At 38.6% G+C, this 18,909-nt stretch overlaps 1 protein-coding gene across 6 annotated transcripts in view; it reads left to right on the top strand.

Moving 5' to 3' along the window:
* MTMR2 (myotubularin related protein 2) overlaps nucleotides 1–18,909 on the top strand; it is a 108,341-nt gene that overhangs the window by 16,017 nt on the left and 73,415 nt on the right. Inside the window, exon 1 of one of the 6 annotated variants that reach the window (XM_067750760.1) lies at nucleotides 16,734–16,752. The exons of 4 other annotated variants lie outside the window; for them this stretch is intronic. The gene's annotated coding sequence lies outside the window, so the exon portion shown is untranslated. Of the gene's footprint in view, nucleotides 1–16,733; nucleotides 16,753–17,477; nucleotides 17,497–18,909 lie in introns of those variants that run through there. One more of the 6 variants, XM_067750759.1, reaches the window with a different exon arrangement.

The following is an 18,909-nucleotide window of genomic DNA, read 5'->3' as shown; positions in this document are numbered from 1 at the left end:
ATGTTAAAATCCAGTTTAGCAAATATTTCCAATAGTTAGAACCATAACTCTTCATTTATAATCCTAGAATTCTATCTCTAGGATTTTTATGCTCTGAATCATAGAACCTTAGATTTGAACTTTGAGACCATCTTGTATAGCAGCTCCACCCCTCAGGTCTTCCTTATGACTTGAATGTCATTATTCACAAAGCCCCTCACTTCCTCAACACTTCTGCTCCATTTTGGAGATCACTCTCATCAAGGAAAAGAGGCATTGGGTACAGGAAATGACCCTTTTGGTAGACTGTCAATTAAATGGAATATGGATAGTGGAGAATGATTGCTTAGTTTGGAACCATAGTTGTATTTCTCATTTAAGCATACATTTGGAAGAATCCTTTTTGTCATTGAGGGCAGGTGACATTTCATGATTAAAGCAGATACTATGGAACGGTTATAGTTTAATTTGAATAGTAACACCACAATTCTTTTCATCTTGACTCTTTGAATCACTCTGTGAAACTGTTATGAAACTAATGGTCATTAAAAAAAAAGTATTTGGACCATGAACCTGTGACTATGTCATCTTTTCATTTGTGTGCCTAAATTCTATCCAATTTGGCTTTTGTCAAAAATAAGATGATGTGATTTTTTTTTTTTCTGGACATCTGGTGACTTTTCCACGAGTCTTTTACTGTTTGTCATGATAGATTTGATCATCTCAAATATAAATAGACATTTATTTAATGTCTTTTCCTATAAATCAGTTATTCCTTTAAATTATTTTAGTGTAAATAGGTCTGGCTTACCATTTTAAATATAATGGATATGTCCTAAATGCTAACCTCTGAGGAGCTCTGATTTTTATTTGGGAAGTTTTCTTGGTACATAAGCATTTATTTTGCACATTTTACCTAACTAGAAAACATAAGCTTGCTTGAAAACATTAGCAAAGAACCGTAAGAAATAGCTGTGACTCAAAGATGAATGTGATGAGGAGGGTATATATCCAAGGAGTCATCCAGGAGGAATGGTGTTAATGTGGAAAGTCTTCCTGAGAAGATGCCTTGTTTCTTAGATAGCCCCATGTATATCTTAAACATTTTAACAGTAACTTCATTTTCCATATTTTAGTACATTATCAGTTGTTGGATGCTGGTCCCTCCCCGCCCCCCTTAGTAGTGGTGTTTATATATAAAAGAATCTTAATGCTTAGATAGCATTTTCACATCATTTTAGAACTACCCAGTGAGATAAGAACAAGTATCAGTATTTTTATCCCTACTTTGCAGTATGAAATTGAGGCTCTGAGAGGCTAAATGACTTTCCATGGTTTACGAGACCTAATTTTCCTTTCTCTTCTTGTAGCTTAAGCTTACATGTCCTAGTTGGGGTGAGAGAATAGTTTGTGTGTTAGCATCCTCCAAAGTGTCCCATGCTTCATACTGTGAAGGTGCTTTGCAGTATGGTTACTTATAATAATCCATTATTAAACGCTTAATGGTAGACTTCCCTTTTTGGTCATGAAATGACATAGTACACGGCATTTGTGTTGAAAGCAGAAAGGATCTTATGTTTCCAACAATGATTTAATAATTGGAACTGGTTGCTAGAGGGGAAATATGAAATTTCCTTTTCCAGAAGTTATTTTTGCTTTCTTGTCATGTTTTAAATAAATTGTATTACATTTTCTCTGGCAGAGACTATCTGATTATGGATAATTTAGCTCCTTGCTTCTTTAAGGATAAAATTGTTAGAGTTTCATTTGTTTTAATTCTTCAACCCTGTGTTTAACCTCATTCTGTTAAACTGGTGTTCTCTGATGACAGTAGGCAGCATCCCATTCCAGCATCCATTAGATAAAAATAGTATTTTACATTGTTAAGGTGTTTCTGTCAGGTAATGTGCTAAGCTCTTTGCATGCATTATTTTATTTAATCTTTATCAGTATGTGAACTGTTTCTGGCATGTGGTAAGTAAGTACTCAGCAAGTATTAATTAAATGGAGGAAACAGAAAATAAATAAGTAAAACAAAAAGTATGTCAGATAGCAATGAGTGTTTTGGGAAAAATAAAGCAGGGAGGATAAATAGAGAATGAGTGGGTGGGTTTGGAGTTGTTTGCAATTTTAAATAGAATGGCCAGGGAAGATCTCACTAAGTAGGCAACATCTGAGCAAAAAAGCTGAAGAAAGTAAAGGAAGAAATGGAATATCTAGGAGAAGAGAGTTACAGATAGAGGTAATGGAAGATACGAAGGACTTGAAGTGGGAGCTTGCCTGGTGTGTTTGAGGAACAGCAAGGGCTTCTGTGTTGTTATAGTGCAAAGGAGCAGAGGGGGGAATAGTAGAAGATGAGGTCAGGGAGGTAAGGGTGGGGGCAGATGTGAAAGCCTTTTGGGCCGTATTAAGGACTTTGGCTTTTGTTTTGAGTGAGATGGGAAGGTAGTGGAAGGTTTTTGGCCGAGGAGTGACTATGTCAGATGTTTCAGAAGGATCACTGTGGCTGCTGTGTTAAGAACAGACTAGGATGCAGAAGCAGGGAGACTGGTTTTTAGGCAATTGGAATCATCCAGGAGGGAGATGATGGTAGTAGCCGAAGAGGAGAGAGAAATGATTGGATACTAGACATGTTTTGAGGGTTCAGCCAATAGGATTTCCTGATGGATTGAACATGTAGTGTAGGAGAAGAGTCAAAGTTGACTCCAGACTTTTTGGCTCAAGAAAGTATAGAAGGATAGAATTAACATTTACTAAGATGTTAGAGCTGGTTTCAGGAAGAAGAGCAGGAATTTGGTTTGGGGCATGTTGTTCACCTGGAGGTGTTACATAAATAAGTTATTGGAATCTGGAATTCAAGAGAAAAGTGTGGGATAATGCTATACATTTGGGTTCATCAATTTAGAGATGTTAAAGTTGTGAGACTGGATGAAATTATTAAGGAGGGGAGGTGTACATAGAGAAGATAAGTTTCAAGGACTGAGAGTTTAGGGGTACTCCAGTGTAAGGAGATTCAGAAGTGAGAAGGAATCACTACAGGAGACCTGAGAGGAAGAAAGGCTCGTGATGTAGCCGTAAGAGTACAGTGTTTTGGAAGCCAAGGATAGAAAGTATTTCAAGAAGGAAGGATCAGCTATGTCAAATGCTGCTTATAGATGAGGACTAAGTATTGACAATTGAGTTTAGCAAAGTGCAGGTTCTTGATGGCCTGACAAAAGCATTTTTGTTGGCGCATTGGAAGTGGGTTCAGAGAGAATGAGAAGTGAGGAATTGGAAGCAGTGAGTAGACATCTGTTTCAAGGAGTTTTGCTGTAAGGAAGCTCAGAGAAGCGAAGTGGTATCTGGAGGGTAATTTAAGAGAAATAATAGCATGTTTCTACGCTGACTGGAATGATTGAGAAGAGAGGAAAATTTTTATGATACAGGAACCAGAGGGAAGAATTGCTGGAGAGATTTTCTTGTGAAGATGAGGGGAGATAGTTCAGTGGAGGAGCTGGCTTTAGATGGAAGTATGGATGCTTTCCCTACAGTAAGAGAAAGGAAGGCAGAGTACGTATGCACTGATGCAAAGAGGTTGTAATTGAGGGAGCCTGTGAAAGATATATTTTGATTACTTCTGTATTTTTCAGTGAAATGGGAATCTAGATCACCTGCTAAATTCAAGACGGAGAGGATGGTAGAGGATGAGGAAAGAAAAGACCATATGAAATAGTTGTCTGGAAGAATGGGAGAACATATGGATTAGGGAAATGTAGTGTGTTTGCTGGGCAGTATTAAGGGCTTGGTTGAGGTGAGTGATCATGTATTCAAAGTGAGTCCAGGCCATATGGTTGTGTGTATTTCTCTACGCTAATCCAACTGTATGGGTACAGATCTGGAGTAGGCATAGGGTTGGCTTAACTAGCATTTGGGTGTTGCCAGGTAAGTACCATGAAGCAGGCAAGGACCAGAGATGATTGTAATTACGGGCTATAGAATTTAATAAGTTGGGGAAAGAGAAATAAGGTCATGAAATAGAGACAGTGAAAGACAGTAGGAATAGTGGAGGCCTTGGTGGAATTGAACAATTAAAAGATGTTGGCTAGGGTCCTAGAGAGATGAGCTGGTAGTTAGTAGAATGTTTGAAATTTAAATTATGGAGGTCAGTTAATTGGGAATGCCAGTGTTTTATGACATTTGAAATAGAATCATTAGGTTCTGAGGTAGAGTGGAGGACAAGATCATTGGTGGAGAGGAGGTAAGGCACTGAGAGGCCAGAGTGTTGGAATATTCATTTATATGGATATTGAAATCAATAAGAATTATGGCAATTGTGTTGATATTAGAAAGAGGGTGAGCCTGAAGCTAATTCTTCAAGGAGTGAGGGAGAGTGAGTTAGAGACTGGTCGTTGACCTCAGCAAGGAAGGGTAGAAGGTAGTATAGCCTGATGACATAAGATTGAATGATTGGGGTTTTTAGACATGGAGAGGAAGAATAGTCTGAAAGTGGCAATGGAGAACAAGGCCTAATTTCCAGGCCCAGTTGTGGGAGAGAGATATTGGTGAGAAAATAAGAGGGCTTATTTTTCCATATGAAAGGGCTGTAGGGAGAGCAGTGTTCTCAGGGGGAAAAACGAGGCTTTAGTTAGAGTAAAAGGTAAAGAGACTATTTAAGGGAGAGCAAGGTAGAGGATATTTTGCTGATGATTGACCTTGAAATTCAGAAGCACAGGAGTTGGGGGGGAGTGAATGGAAGATGAGATGAGAGGAGGGAATTAGTCTGGTGGTTCTGACTTCTTGTGGGAACTTGTAAACAGAGATAAAGGGTATAATGAAGTTAGTCCTTACAGTTTTTAAGATGGGATAATGGAATGTAGGGAGACTGAGTATTGAGGGGGAGGGAAGGGTGAGGTCCTGTAGAGATCACTCACAGTTCTGGGATCTACTCTTCACTTGCCAGTGATGTTGGGGAGGCTATGGAGAGATGGAGGCACACAGTCTTACTCTTCCAGAGCACTTGGATTTCTGATGTCCTTTTGTAACTCCTGCTGATGAGGGCTGGGGGCTGGGGGGAATGAGTGGTCTTATTTGGAACACAAGGAGCTGAATAAATGATCAATTATATGAGGTAGAGTTTATCATTTCCATTTTACACATAAAGAAACTGAGACTTAGTGAGGTAGACCATCCTGCCCACAGCCACATGGCTGCTGAGTAGTGGAGTAAAAGGAGATGAAGCAGTCTTAAACGGTAAAGTAGATGAGGAGTCAAGGAACAGTAACATTCTGAGATAATAGTAGATTGTCATTGGAGCTTTCATTTACTTTCAAGATTCTACAATATCACTTGGATTTATACTGAATTCTTTTTTTTTACCTCATTATATATGTATATTTTATTTTTGTTCTTATTACCACATCCTTTTCATACTGAATTCTAAATAGAGATTTAATGAACAATCCAGTCTTCTCATATTGAATATGTTCCTTGTGTTTATTGTCCAAAAACTTAAAAAAAAATTATGGGAAAGAAACCCAAAGAAACTGCTTTCTGGTTGTTTTATTCTTAACCCACTTCTAAATCCAGTTCAGCTTTATCTTCTCCAGGGAGCATTCCTTGATTGGTCTCAGCTCAACTTCATCTGCATACAGTGAGCTTATGTGATAGAAATATTGGGGTGTGTGTGTGTGTGTGTGTGTGCGCGCGCGCACGTGTGTGTATTTGTTTCATGTCCCTAGTTAGATAGTAAAAACCCTGAGGGTATTTGTCCTTTTGGTTCTGTACTCCATATCAGAAGCAGTGTGATTTAGTCAAAATGGGACCTGATGTATCTGGCTCTGCTACTTATTTGATATCGTATTTCAAATCATTCACCTCACTTCTCTGGGCTGTATTTTATCTGTAAATGAGGGGAGTTTCACTAAAATCTCGGCGGTCCTTGAAAGTTATAATATTCTTTAATTAACTGGCTAACTATCAGAGTAGTTGGCTAACTGGTGCCTATACTTGCATTTGAAAGGAACAGTTAAAAACTATTATTTGGTATAACTGTGGTTACTTACTGTGCAGCTTAGTGTCATTGTAAGGTGTGGGCAGTAGCCAGACAGGATCAGAGTGAGAAATAGGACTGGAGAGAGAGAGGGTGGGGCCAGATAATACAAGTAGTATTTGTAAATGTGGGACTGAGAAGACTAAAGATGTTTGAAAATCGTTGGCACGGAGGTGATAACTGAAGCTGTGGGAATCCATGATGTTTCCGAGAGAGACTGAGGACAGAGAACAGAGCCAAGGTCAGAACTTTCAAGAGAATCTATATTTAGGGGGCAACTGGAAGAAAAGAACCTGGAGGAAGCCAGTAAATTTTAATGACAGCGGAAATTTAGAGAGGAAAAGAATCCCAAGAGGGAGGCAGTGCCAGTAGTGTCAGATATTGCAGAGAAGTTAAGGAGGGCAAGAACTAGAGAAACTTCCTGAAGTCACATGACATCCAGAAAGCAGTATCATTAGAGCAGTAGAGGGTAGAGTTATTAATGAACCTGACATAGATTAAGCAAATCAGTGTTGAGTTTCTACTGAATATCCAGTGTTGTATAAAGTCTGTGCATGTGTACGCATGCACACACACACGCACACACACTCACTCTCCTCTCCTGAAGATGACTGGATGGGGCAGGATGAAGAACACAGGAGGAGGGACTTGCCTTGAACCTGAGAAGGGATGTGTTATCATCTAAGATAGGGGGAAAGAATGGGTTTGGACACAGTTAAGTTTACTGAGAGAGAGACAATATGCCTTATTACCTCAGTTTTTCATTCCTATTAGATTATTGTTTCTAAAACATATAGATCTTGTTGACGTAGTAATTGATTTTACATATCTTATTAATAATTCCATTGGATTTTTCTCTTATTTTCCTTGACCTCTTTGTAGTATTATTATGTACTATGAACCACCAATTTAAAACACTCTTTTTGGCTTTCACTAAACTTTTACTCTTGATTCTTTCATCTCTCTGACCATTTTTTTCTAGACTTCTACCTCCAGTCTGTATTCTGTGGAAATGACTGTAGTTCTGTTCACTAAATCTCAAATCTCTTATTGCTTTATACATCCTGTCTCTGGGCTACATGATTCAGTTTCATGGATTTAGCTGTCACCTAACTGTAACCTCTCCAAAGAATTTCAAAACTGGAAAAGTTTTGTACTTCCACTTAATGAGCACTTGGGTACTTTGTAAGAGCTTCAAGTTCAACAACATCAAAATCTACTGCGTATTTTCACATACCCCATTCAAATTTGCTCTTTTTTTCTGTATTTCGTGTCTTTGTCATTGTGCGGCCTGTTCCAAATGTCTATTAATGATTTAGTTCAATAGCCTGTTAACTAATCTGACTTCCTCTAGGGGTTTTCCCCCAATTGGTGCTCCATCATGCCAGCAGAATCTCTCTCTGTACATAGAACTGATTATGGAACACTTATGCTCAGAAATGTTTGATGGCTTTCCATTGCCTACAGAATAGAATCTGAACTCTTATTGTGGTATCCTTCATAGAACCACAATTTCTATGGTTTCTTCATAGAACATAGCTCAGCCTTTCTTGCCTCCACCCCTGCCATGATCCACAAAGCCCAGTCACATAGGTTTCCCCAAGTAATCTAGTTACTTCTGCTGTTCTCTGTGTGGAATGTTTTTACTTTTCCACTCTACCATCAAATCCTGTTAACGGGCCGTTGTCCATAACAAAATGACGCATTTTTCAGGTCTACCTCAACCTTTCCCAGTCACACTCAGTCCTTTGCTCTTCTACTCTAGAGTATTTTTTAAACCACTCTTATAGCATTTATCACAGTCAGTTTCATAGATAGTTGAATAGGAGTCAGCCTCTCCCATGAAGATTTAATTTGGGAGCACATCTAATGTTGCCGTATTGCACGTATCTTCACAGTGCACTCATCCAACACAGTGTAAGCAGCAAATCAAAATTGCCTGAATGAATGGATGAACAAGTGCATCACCAGGTAAAATATAAAATCCTTTGGCCTACTGCTGCATGGGGTGCGTATGTTTCCCTGTGGATGCCTTGATGCCACCTCAGTCATAAAAATTCCAAGATGAAACTCATTAGCTCCCCAAACTACCTACTTCTCTTGCTCTGTAATTTGGCACACTGGTTTCTCAGTCAGCAGTACTTGGGTTCATATTTTGACCCTTTTCTCTTCCGTTCTCATCATATCAAGTCAGTTGCCAAGTTCTATTGATTCTGTCTCCAGTGTGCCTTGCATCCGCTCGTATTTCATTTTTCTGCTAGTTGAGGTCCTTAGTACCTCTGGCTTGAGAAGGTCTAATAGTTTTCGAACAGATTTTCCTGCTGTTGTCATCCATTCTTTGACCTATTGTTAAAATGATCTTCCAAAAGCACAGAAACTTTCAGTGGCTTCTCACTGCTTTCAGAACTAAATACCTAGATACCAACTTATTTTTTAGAACTTCTACAGGCTAATCAAAACTTACCTTTTCTGGCATATCTCTGATTGAGCCTTATAAGTATCCCACACTTCAACCAAAGTGGTCTGCCTCTTACAATAGCTTTAATATGCCCTGAATTTCCTAATACTTTCTTTTTCTTTTCTTTTTTTCATATTGTTCTTTTGCTTAGTGAAATTGTTGAGAAAGTGTTGAACCTCTTCTATAGTCTAACTTCAAATGCTACCTCTTTCTTAAAACCTTTTTCAAGCCCCTAAGTTAAAGCTGTATATGAGCATTCCAATTTCCAAGCCCCTAAGTTCTTTATTTCATTCATTTTTCATATTCTGTATTGTGTTGTGATTTTTCTGTACTTGTATTAAGTACATTGGAGTGAAAGCTCACTAGGGGCAGCAACCCTATGTTATTTATCTCTATCTCTAGTAGTTCCTAGAACAGTAGTGTCTTGCATATAGTAGAATCTCAAGAGTATTGATGAAATTAAACTGAGATATGGGATAACCAAAAGAATATGCTAGTGAAGAGAGCTGAATTTATAGTATCAGAACTGAGAAAAGACCTTTTTTAAAAAAATAATCAGGTCATTAGTAACTATAGGAAGGAGCCACTTTAGGGGCTTGATAGAGGCAGAAGCCAGATGGGAAGGAATTAGGGAACGAGTGGGTACTAAGAAAGTGGAACCATTGAGGATAGACAATTTGCTGTAATGTAGAAGGTAGCTAAACTCTTAAGAAATGGAATATGGCCTGCAGATTTGGAAAGAGACTTGTGAAGGAAAACCACATGCGGTGTTTGAAAGAAAAATGAGTGTGCTGTCAGAAACGCAAGTGCCAAGATTACTCCAAGTCATGCGTTTTCGTTTTTCACCTTGGCAGAGGAGAAGCAGTCCAGTGAGTCAGGCCACTGAAGCTAATAACGAGTTCCAGTGTACTGAGACCACACGGTTAGATTAAGTGTGCGAATCACAGAATAAGAAGCCTTGTAACATAACCATGTTGGGCATTGGCAAGGGTGATGTTCCTGTCACTGAGTTTATATTCTTGTGTTCCAGTTCATTCTGATGAAATTATCTATTTAGAAGAGTTACTGAGCCAACCATATGTATATTTTTAAGGAGGTATCTCTCCCTAATTATTACAGGTATGTTTTGAAATGTATGACATTTGAAATAGAATCATTTAGCTCAGAAACCCTAATGGTGGAAGCTGTTGATAATGTATGGTAGGGCCAGGGAGGCAGATAGTGAAGGTCTTTCTATTGCACTTGAAATGACATTATGGGGGAGACTTCTGTGGCCCATCTGTAGTTAGTTAAAAAAAAAAAAGGAAAAAAGAATCATTACTTAGCTAAATTAGAATATTTTTCAAGCATATTTTAAAAGATAGATATAGCTTCTGATAAAATCACTTAATATAAAAACAATGAAAATATTTAAAGAAATTGTGGCTTATATTTCTTGATAGGGTATCGTTTCTATTTATCTATAATCAGGGGCATTGAATTTACACAGTGATAGCCCAGAGTTCCTGAAATAAGTATAGCTATTGGATTTAGTTTCCTTTTGACTCTGTTGTATGAAATACAATATTGGAATATTTCTATTTAGTTTATGAGTCTTAACTTTATATTCAAGACTGTGATTACCTAATTAGAAAAAACATATGTATATATATACTTACATAGACATACACCTTTTGGAGAATCAGTTTAATTTTTCAGTATTTATCTAGATATTGTGTGAATATTTCAAAAGGCAGAATACTCATTTCTGAAGCTCTGGACTATGTTAGAACTAAAAGGAATTATCTAGGCCACGGTTCTTAACCTTAAAGTCCCTGACATTGTAAACAATTCAGGGAATAGCTTTCATGAGATTTTTCAAAGAGGTATCTGACCATCAAAAAGCTAACCATTGAAATAGTGTAATCGGTGCTTTTCACAGATAATGAAACTCTAATGGGGAGTGGGGATTAAGTCACTTGGCCATGGATACTGCTGTTAAGTATCCTTGTTTCTTAATTCCCAACTTTTTCTTTAATCATTCCAGTAGAAATAACAGTCAAAAACCAATTCCCACCAGTTGTTTAAGGATTATTTGTCATTCACTTAAGACATAGCCTCCTTAACAAAATATTTGCTCCAATGTCCTAAGAAATTTTTCAATGGAAATGGAATACTATATATGGTATATAAAGTAACCATATGTACAGGAACTCCAGAAGGAAAATGAAACTTTCTGTTTATCTTCCCCTGCCTTGTTCTGCCCCCTCCAGCCCCGCTTTGCCACATTTCTTTTTCATCTTGTCTTATGTTCTAGTCATGGCCTCTGATGAATTTGATTAGAATAATTCAATCTTTTGATCATTCTCATTTTTTCACTCATTAATTAGTTTGAGCAGTATTTCTTGAGTGCCTGTTCTATACCAGGTACCATACTAGGTCTTAGGAATAGAATGGTGAGCAAAATTGACAGTTCTTCCTTCTTCAAGTTTGTAGTCTTAGAGGAACTAGTCAGGGAGTTTTGCAGAACTAGGCTCCCTGCACAGGTGCCAGCTTATTTAAGGATCTCAAAGAAGGCCACTGTGGTTGGACAGAAGAGCAAGGAGAGAGAGAGAGATGTACAAGAGGAGGCTGGAGAAGGAGGCAGGGGCAGGTCATGTAGCTACTTGAGGCTAAGGTAAGTAAGAGCAGTGGGGAGCCATGGAAGGATTTCAAGCAGGGAGATGTCATGGTGCATTTTAACTTTTTGGCTATTATGAATAATGCTGCTGTGAACATCCGTGTACATTTGTATAGTTTTTTAAGTAGGCATGTTTTCATTTGTCCTGGATATATGTTTAGGAGTGGAATTGCTATGTCATTTGGTAACTCCATTTTACCTTTTAAGGAACTGCAAGACTGATTTCCAAAGTGGTTATACCATCTAACATTCCCATCAGCAATGTATGAGGGTTCCAATTTCTCCACAGTTTTGCTAACGCTCGTTATTGTCTTTTTGATTTTAGCCACCCTAGAGGGTGTGGAGTGGTTTCTCATTGTGAACCCCTTGCCTTTTCCTAGCAAGGTTTTTAATTAACCCTGGCATTTAGGATTCTCACTGTTCTGGTACCAGGCCTTTTATGTATTTTGTTTGAGTCAGTGACTTATTATTCACAAAATACGCCCTATACTTTCCAAAACTCTTTTTAAAAATTTCTGTGTGTGTGTGTGTGTGTGTTGGGGGGGTGGGGTGGGAGGGGGTGTTTGTGGTTTGCAAAGCCTTGATCTGTGCCTTGCAGTCCTTCCTTAAAGGCCCAGCTGAATTTCTTTCTCCTTCATTTGAACACATCGAGCCATGTGGAATAGTTGATACTTGACCATTTTACCTACAAAACAGCAATTTCAAATGGTTCAACTTAATGTATTTCTTCTTTTCTCTAATCCTCAAATTATTACCATTTCCTTTGAGTTTTTTTCTCCTGGCCCTTGTTTGTACCTCTCATGGTATTATTGATATGCTTATGTGGTATAATGTCTCTTATCGGGCTGAAATCTCAAGGTCAGAGGCTGTTCTGTAATCTAGTATTTTGTATATAGTCAGGGTTTGGTAATTGTTAAAATTTTTTTAAAGGTATATGTGCATTATACAGTGAATCAATATAGACAAAAATGAATCAGTGTAAACATAGTACATTAATGTAAACATAACTGAATACAAATGCAAAGGTGTTGGAATGACTAGACTTTATTGAAAGGAATCAGTAAGAATAACTTAGGACTGGTTTATTGTGGAAAATACACCTTCAAGATAAGTTTGAGGTGGTTAAAACCCAGAGTTGGTCAGAAGAGAAGACAGTTTGGAGACTAAATTAAAAGCTATTCGGAGCGGAAACAGAGAAGAGTCTGATTCTCATGACCAGGGACAAGGAACAGGTTTGTCTGGCTGGAGTGAAATGTAAACTGGAGCTAGAAGTAGGTATGGTGGAGAGCCTTGGCACTCTGAAAGCTATTACGAGATTTAGTTTGATTTGGAGGCAATTGGGTACCAGTATACGTACTTTCATCATAATGAATACAGGTGCTACAGGATTGTTGGAGTGGTGCTTGAAGAACATTATTCTTGTAGATTTGAATATTATATATTAGAAAGTGATGAGACTAACATCCCTGAATGAATCCAGCTATGAGCTGATTCCAGCTTTTTTCAGCGAAAGTGTATTGAGCTACATTGAGACATGAAAATGGGAAATAAAAACCGTATTCAATGTGAAAGAAGAGAAGGGAAGAAGAAAAGAAAATATAAACTGTTTCTTGATGGAAATGACTTCATGCAGTTGGAGTGTCTATCAAGTTGGGGTGAACAGTTTTGAGAAAGATAGTTCTGTGGAAAACATAATAGGCAACATGAACATTAATTTTTACTCATATTTTTCCCAGAGGTTATTTCTGATGACATAATTAGGTCTCTTCTGGTAGGACTGCCATGTCCTTTTTAGTACTTCTCAGAACTTTTGAGCTTTTTTTGTAAAGAAAAAAATTAATTTTATATTATCAATTTCAAATTGGAAATCTTTCACTTCTATCAGTATATCCAAGAAAAATTCCTTTGATGACTTTTATTCTCTGTGACTGTATTAGTCAGCTCAGGCTTGCATACAAAGCAATACTATAGACTTGTGGCTTAAACAACAGAAATTTATTTCTCACAGTTTTAGAGGCTGGGAAGTCTGGGATCAAGGTGCTGGCCGATTCAGTTCCCAGTGAGGACTCTCTTTGACTGGCTTGCAGGTGGCTGTCTTCTTGCTGTTTTCTTACATGGCCTTTCCTGGTGTGTGCTTGCAGAGTCAGGTAGGGATGGGGGCAACGATAGGCTTTCTCCCTTCCTCTTCTTATAAGGCCACTAATCCTATCGATCTTAACTTATACCCCACCCTTATGACTTCATTTAATTTTAATTATCTCCTAAAAGCCCTGTCACCAATTATAATCACTTTGGGGCTCATAGTGAGCTTCATTGTAAGAATTTAGCCGGGGGGGCACCATCAGTTCATGGCAACGTCAGACTTCATTTTTAAATTGCGTTCACAGTGCCAACACACATGCCCTTATAGTGGGAAAAATATTCATTTTTCTAATACTTCTAACATAATGTTGTCCAAAAGACATAGTTCCTTATTTTGTGAATACCAGGTCTTTAATTGTAGTTCTTGCTGTCCCTTCCGCCCCCCTCCCCCAGTAAATCTGTGGGTACAGTCACTAGGGGACATTTGTATTCTGACTTGTAATATGTCACAGCTGAAAGTAGTATTAATGAGAGGTGAAACAGCAACCTTACCATTATAATTTTTAAATTTATGCAGCTAATCTTACTTGGGGTGGGGTAATTTCTGTGTCATAACACTCATTTGTCATAAATAATTACAGCTAATATCGATACTTAAACGTGGTGCTACATTTTTTTTAGATGCTTTACATATTTTATTGCGAGCAAGATAGGGAAACGCTCTGTGGTAAAGGATCTTGGAATAGTAAACAATAACAAAGTGTCTGAGAAGAGGAGCTCTTAGATGAGTAAACACGATACAGTGTTACAGGTATTATAGAAATATGTACAGTGTACAGTGAAGGAAGAAGTAGTCATGTTTACAAGATGGATGGGGCAAAGAGGGCATGGAAGTGTACGAAGGACATTAGAGGCAAAGACAGCAGGATTAGCAAAGGTGCAGATGCATGAAATAGCTAAAGAACTTAGAGTCTGCAAGCCATTCCCAGTGGGTTCAGATGAATAAGAGCTCCAGGTAGATATGTAGAACAAAGGCCAGATCATGGAAGACTTCAAGTGTTGTGCTAAGGAGTTTGGGCTCGATTCTGTAGGCAGTGAGTAATCACTGAAGATTTAAGCAGGGAATGCAAGTTAAAACCACAATGAGATATCACCTCACACCTGTTAGAATGGCTCTTATCAAAAAGACAAAACATCACAGGGCTTCCCTGGTGGCGCAGTGGTTGAGAGTCTGCCTGCGGATGCAGGGGACACGGGTTCGTGCCCCGGTCCGGGAAGATCCCACATGCCGCGGAGTGGCTAGGCCCGTGAGCCATGGCCGCTGAGCCTGCGCGTCCGGAACCTGTGCTCCGCAACGGGAGAGGCCACAACAGTGAGAGGCCCGCGTACCGCAAAAAAAAAAAAAAAAAAAAGACAAAACTTCACAAGTGTTGGTGAGGATGTGAAGAAAAGGGAGCCCTGGTAGACTGTTGGTCGGCATATAAAGTGGTACAGTCGCTATGGGAAACAGGATGGAGGTTCCTCAAAAAATTAAAAATAGAACTACTATATGATCCAGCAATTCGACTTCTGGATATTTATCTGAGAAAAACGAAAACACTAACTCAAAAAGATATGTGCACCCTCATGTTCATTGCAGCATTATTTACAACCACCAAAATATGGAAGCAACCTAAGGGTCCACTGATGGATGAATTGATAAAGAAAATGTGCTACACACACACACACACACACACACACACACACACACACACACACACACACACACACACAAAATGGGATATTATTTACCATAAAAAGAAGGAAATCTTGTCATTTGCAACAACATGGGTGGATCTTGAGGGCATTATGCTAAGTGAAATAAGTCAGAGAAAGACAAATACTGTATGATCTCACTTATATGTGGAATCTGAAAAACAAAAACCGAACTCACGTAGAACAGATTGGTGGTTGCCAGAGGCTGGGGATTAGGGTAGGAGGGAATGGGTGAAATGTGAAGGTGGTCAAAGTACTTCTGGTTATGAAATAAAGTCATGGGGATGTGATGTACAGCATGGTGACTATAGTTAATAATACTGTATTGTATAGTTGAGAGTTGCTAAGAGAGTTGATCTTAAAAGTTCTCATCAGAGACTTCCCTGGTGGCGCAGTGATTAAGAATCCGCCTGCCGGTGCAGGGGACATGGGTTCGAGCCCTGGTCTGGAAAGATCCCACATGCTGCGGAGCAACTAAGTCCGTGCGCCACAACTACTGAGCCTGAGCTCTAGAGCCCGTGAGCCACAACTACTGAAGCCCGCACGCCTAGAGCCTGTGCTCCACAACAAGAGAAGACACTACAATGAGAGGCCGCACACTGCAACAAAGAGTAGCCCCCACTCACTGCAACTAGAGAAAGCCCGCGCACAGCAACGGAGACCCAATGCAGCCAATAAATAAATAAATGAATTTATGAAAAAAAAGTTCTCATTAGAAGAAAAATTGTAAATATGCATGGTGATGGATGTTAACAAGACATAACTGTGATTATTTCATAATATATACAAACATGGAATCATTATGCTGTACACCTGAAACTAACATAATGTTACATGTCTATTATATCTCAATTTAGAAAAAAGTTTTAAGCAGAGGAATGATAGGATCAGATCTGTTTTTGAAAGATCACTTTGGTATTAGTTTAGGATGATATATTGGATGAGTAGTTGAGGGAAGAGGTGTCGAACTAAGACAGTAAAAATTAGGATAGAAAAAAGGACGCATTCAGGAGATGATAGGGAGGTAAACTCTACAGGACTTTGGATTGATTGGATGTGATTGGCTTGGGGAAAAGATAGTGATGGTTTAGAAAAATCACTTGACATGTGGGAGTGTTGCTGAGCACTGCCCAGGACCTAGATAATATTTTCTAACCATGAGTTTTAAACGGCTCCAATGTGAAGATGTATTCCATTAGCACAGGAGAAGGTAGATAGTTATTCAATATATTGATCTGAATTTAGGGATTAGTTAGGGAAGTGGTGGTCAGTGGATAAGGATATAAGAATACTGAGTGTTTGGCGAGAGAGAGTATAAAATGTTACTGTGTATTCCAGGTTGGATGGGGAAGGAAATGAAGGGGGATAGAGCAATAAAGCATGAAGGATAATAATGACAAATGGAGGAGTTGAGGGATGAGTTGTCACCACTAGGTTGAAGATTAGATGAAGGGAAAGTTAAGAAAGTGAGATATTTGGAAAGAATAGCATCTGTGGTCAGATATTGGTTTCCTTAAGTTTAAGATTACAAAGGCTGGGTAGTTTCCAGAAATGATAAAGTACAGGGTGTGACTACAGAAGCACATTGCTAAGGTGGGGTTATAGATGAGTGATGTAGGAAGTGAGGAATTTTGAGCTAGGTTGTTGCTAGTTTGCCCTTATGGGCATTAGAATTCCCATGACGAAGGCACTTTTGGAGTAGAAAGAAGCTTTGGAGTAGAAAGAAGCTTTAGAGAAGAAAGTTGAGCCAGATTAGAAAGTTCTTACTGAGTGAGGAGGAGTAATTAAAAGGTGAGTGGATGATAGTTACAGAGAGGTTTTATACCCAAATCCCATGAACCTCAGAGGAAGAAGGCTTTTATGTATGAAGATGGAAAAGTAATACTAGTGTAGAAGCATGAGAAAGGAGCTGGGGAAATGCTGGCTTTACCTTTGGGCTTTTAAGATGTGGGACAAGAAAGTTTTCTCTAGAAAAGGCTGCAGTGAAGTGGATTCCTGGAAGGAGATCTCAGTTGAAGCAAAGAGGTGGAGGGGAGAATTTGGTTGAAGATGTAAGAGAATTTATTCAGTATGGAGGAAAAAGTCTAGTATAAAGGTTAGGAAAAGTTAGGAGCTGAAGGAAGACTTGGGCAGGGAAAATGGATGGAGAAAACACATAGTCGGACTAGAAGGTCTGGCATTTTTGAAGAAGTTCAGGATGACAAGGATAACAGGAATGTTTGGATTGAAATTTATGTAGTGAAGTTTATGGGCCTAGGAAAACCAAAGTGTCATTGGTTACTTAATGAGATTAGCAGACTGCAATCTTTGCTCTGAGTTCAAATGCCTTGCCAATTACTAGATTCTTATTCTCTAGCAGTTTATAATTTAAAAAGGAGGAGGCTGTGTAACCAAAGAGCTCTAGTCTAATGTGGAAAGTGTTAAGTGCCATTTTAGAGTATAGGCAGAAGTATAGTCGACTGAGAGTTTTGTTCCAGCTGGAAGACCTGGGGAAGATTTCTTGGAAAAGCTAGCCTTTTAACTGGGTCTTAAAGTGTAAGTAGGATGTTAATAAATAGATTGGGATAAATGGGCATTCTTTTTGGAATGGCATGAGCAAAGGTATGAATTCAGGGAAATACAGAGCTTGTTTGTGGAACAGTTCATAAAAGGTCAACATAGAGAGCTTGACCTCAAGACGAGCAGTGGGGAAATGGAAGAGAGCAATGGAAATTAGGTTGTATTATTGTAGTAGCCATGGTGATCAGAAGCATGCATAGAGCCTATATGACAGGAGAAAAATAACTGCTGAAAAATAACCGCATTCTGTGGCCACCTTCAGTCTGAGTAGCCACTTCATGTTTATACCAGAACTTTCAGGAGTTCTGGTGGTGGTGGTGGTGGTGGTGGTAGTGTGTGTATTTGTGTTTGCTGTAATCACAAGTATTCCCACCCTTGTCCCCTCCAGCCCCTCGTTGTCTGCCTGGAGTTTAAAACCTTTTAGTGCTTATTCAAATGCAACAGTGTAGATCACAATATCTCCCCATGTTTATGTGTATCTGAAAAGAGAAGTTAATAATTAAAGGCTGTTTTCTACACTTTTGCTTGAAAGACTGATTCTTTGAGACTGCAAAGTATTAGTTGCAAGACCTGGTTTTGTTTGTTACCTTATTTCTCTTAAATTTGTTTATTTCATACTTTGGCTCTAAAGAGCTATTTGGTGTCTTAATGGTACATGCTATAATATTCCTATTGATACTATTATTTTTAGGTACACACTACCCATAATTCCAAATTGTATTTTATTGCCTTTACATGTTTTTTCTGTTTTCCCAGAAGATCATATACATAAAAAATAGTACCATGCATTTCAACTTGTTCAAAATAGACTTTGTGAGGTGTTGATTGCTGTAACACTTAGAATTGTGTTTGGCTATACAGAATAGAAAACTCCATTAGTGATTTTAAAAATTGAACTTCATTTATTTTACATAACCAAAATTCCCAAAGTGTAGGGAGTTGTTGGTGTAGATTCAGCTGCTCACCAGGAAAGGACTTTATGCTCTTTTGTGTCCTTCGCAAGCCAGCATTTGCTCATGTTTACAGGATGGCCACAGTATATCCAAGCTTTACGTTCTTGGTCCAGGTAAGAGAAAGTAGGAAAGGTTAAGGACCACCTTGCTATTTCTGCTCCTCTTTGTTAAGAAAATAAGAGGCTTCCATAACAATTAATAAACTGCCCCTTAAATCTCATTGGCCATAATTGTGTCACATTGTTTCCTAGACACAAGGGAGCCAAAAACAAGCACGTCATCTTGGGCTGGCCACAAACTGTCCTCACTAAAGTCAGGAAAGAAAGGGGTGTGTATATATATGGAGCAGGCAGCAAACAATATCTGTTAGAGTACTGTGCCTAAAGTTTGTCTATTTTACTTGTTATTTTAATGCACATGGAATATAATTACTCAG

The sequence above is a fragment of the Pseudorca crassidens genome, chromosome 9 (genome assembly GCF_039906515.1).
Source record: "Pseudorca crassidens isolate mPseCra1 chromosome 9, mPseCra1.hap1, whole genome shotgun sequence".
Classification (NCBI taxonomy): domain Eukaryota; kingdom Metazoa; phylum Chordata; class Mammalia; order Artiodactyla; family Delphinidae; genus Pseudorca; species Pseudorca crassidens.
The sequence above is the reverse complement of the archived record's forward strand: the minus strand, read 5'-3'. Positions and strand labels throughout refer to the sequence as shown.